Below are 3,111 nucleotides of genomic sequence, written 5' to 3'. Positions count from 1 at the left end.
TCCTTTGGTCGTTGCAACCTTACCAGCCTTGTGAGCTAAGTATCAGGGGTGTTTTGGGGAGCCTATAGTTCTACTAGCTGAGTCATCAGCAGCCTTTTCCCTGGCCCTCCCTGTTCCTAGCTTGGGTGGAAAAGGGGCTTGCCTCGTGTAGCAAGGGAGAGAGAGAGAGAGAGAGAGAGAGAGAGAGAGAGAGAGAGAGAGTACATAATTATCATATTCGCGTCGCTCATATTTGAAGAGCTGTTTTAAATATTTACCTTGGGATGCAATCTAAATAAAACAGCTGATGAATAATAAATTACATATTTAATAACTTCTCCTAAAAGTATATTAATAACCTTCCAGAAAGTGAACAAAATTTGTTAGACTGCAAAAAAAAAAAAAAAAAAAAAAAAAAAAAAAAATAATTCGTTTCAAAATTAATATTTTCAGACGTCGACAAAATCTATTAAACTGAAAAAAAAGTAATTTGTTTCATAATTAATATTTTTAGATGTCAATTAATTATCAATTAGAAAATATAGATTAATTTTGTTAATTTATACCATATGAAAAGGCGTTAGGTTTGGGGAGACCGTTCAGCAAATATGAGAAAACCACAGTTTAAGCTATAAAGCAAAGGTTAAAGAGGTTGGACAGCAAGATGGAAGTTGAGTAGAGGGCTTAAAAGGGGTGCAGTAATGCATACGGTTTACGGAGGGAGGTGTACTGATGGGGACTAGCGCAGTCTCGGGTCTTCAATATATAAACTACGTTCTTAATTTGATAATATAAATAATCTATATATCATATTTATCAAACATAATCTATATATTCTAGTCTACCTAAAATATATGGAAACTTTGCTAATGATTTGCAGCTGTGCCACATTTACAATCCTGCTGGTCAGTGTAAATCTATGGTCGCTCAATATACGTGAGCATTTGGCAACGTCCCTACAGAGCTGCCAAATCTACGAAATTAACACCCATTTCCCAGTTATTTAATACAAGATTATTTACTAAGCGGAAAGATGTGGCATCACCCCTAAAAAATGCCAAATCTACATATTGTCATACATTTCAATATTGAGTGATCCATTGGTTAATGAAAATATGGCAACACTCCTAAAAAAATGCCAAATCTACCAATTGTCATACTTTTTCATTGGGAGTGATCCATTGGTTAATGAAAATATGGCAACACTCCTAAAAAATGCCAAATCTACCAATTGTCACACTTTTTCTTAGGGAGTGATCCATTGGTTAATGAAAATATGGCAACAGGCTTATGTCCTTCAAATATCAAACCACTTGTAGATGGACTAAAATTGGAAATATAGAATACTGTATGAATTGACAGTAACTAAGGAACTTACATAAAAGAATGATAGTAATAGAGAAAGAATAACATGATAATATAAGAGATAGAGAGACAGAGAGACAGTGTGTGCAGTAAATGTAAAAAATCATAACACAAAACAATTGACAGTAACCTAGGAACTTACATAGAAAATGATAGTAATAGAGAAAGAACAACATGATAATATAAGAGATAGAGAGACAGAGAGACTGTGTGTAAAGCAAATGTGAATAATCATAACACAAAACAAAGAATAAAATGACAGTAATAGAGAAACAATATCATGATACCATAAGAGATAGAGAGACAGAGAGACAGTGTGTAAAGTAAATGTGAATAATGATAACACAAAACAAAGATTTGGTCTCACTCACTCCAAGTGAAGACCCTTCTAACCAAAAACTTCTTCAACAATTTCTTCAAAGATTTCCCATCTTCAAAAACTTCTTCTAAGATTTCCCACCATAATTATGAACCGGCAAATTCACACAAATACCAGAAGCCAAGAATCATCAACAATGAATAAACAAACCTACTGAAACAAAACAAAACAAAACAAAAACAAATCAAAGACGCCATTTGGAATATAAAATATACCAAAACACACAGCACTCCCCAATGACGTCAATCTTCCTAATCTACATGTTATCTCCATGTTAATCGCCCCTTTATGCAAAGTACTCCAGTGAGGGGTTCGGTAGCGGAGAGAGAGAGAGAGAGAGAGAGAGAGAGAGAGAGAGAGAGAGAGAGAGGAGAGAGAGAGAGAGAGAGAGAGAAAAGGATTAGTTTTTGTAGATAAACAGATGATACGAGAGAGAGAGAGAGAGAGAGAGAGAGAGAGAGAGAGAGAGAGAGAGAGAGAGAGAGAGAGAGGGAAAAGAATTAGTTTTTGTAGATAAACAGATGATGATACGAGAGAGAGAGAGAGAGAGAGAGAGAGAGAGAGAGAGAGAGAAAAGGATTAGTTTTTGTAGATAAACAGATGATACGAGAGAGAGAGAGAGAGAGAGAGAGAGAGAGAGAGAGAGAGAGAGAGAGAGAGAGAGAAAAAAGGATTAGTTTTTGTAGATAAACAGATGATACGAGAGAGAGAGAGAGAGAGAGAGAGGGAGAGAGAGAGAGAGAGAGAGAGAGAGAGAGAGAGAGAGACCCCTCGTCAATTGAAAGGGATTCGCTTAACGACATTCATGTCGATGTAGGGATCCGAATGTATGGGACGAGACTCGTTCTGGTATTATTTTGATTTCAGGAAGAGGAGCATTCATGAGTTTAATATCTTCAGGAGGAAATCTTTTTTCCTTAGTGGTGTGGTTGGTTCAGCTGTTTAATATATTTCAACTGTCAACTGTTTACATGGATGCATAGGTAAAACGTTTATCCATAGTGTTGTAGTTGGTTCAACTGTTTAATATATTTCAACTGCCAGCTCTTTAAATCTTTTATCCTTAGTGTTGTAGTTGGTTCAGCTGTTCTATATATTTCAACTGTTAGCTGTTTAAATGGATGCATAGGTAAAAACTTTTATCCATAGTGTTGTAGTTGGTTCAACTGTTTATATTTTTAACTGTCAACTGTTTACATGTATGCATAGGTAAAACTTTTATCCATAGTGTTGTAGTTGGTTCAGCTGTTCTATATATTTCAACTGTCAACTGTTTACATGGATGCATAGGTAGAACCTTTATCCATAGTGTTGCAGTTGGTTCAAATGTTCAAATATTAAATATCTGACTTCCAAAGAGGGAATCCTTTTTCGTTAATGTTGTAGTT

The sequence above is a fragment of the Palaemon carinicauda genome, chromosome 34, assembly GCF_036898095.1.
Source record: "Palaemon carinicauda isolate YSFRI2023 chromosome 34, ASM3689809v2, whole genome shotgun sequence".
Taxonomy (NCBI): Eukaryota; Metazoa; Arthropoda; class Malacostraca; order Decapoda; family Palaemonidae; genus Palaemon; species Palaemon carinicauda.
The sequence above is the reverse complement of the archived record's forward strand: the minus strand, read 5'-3'. Positions refer to the sequence as shown.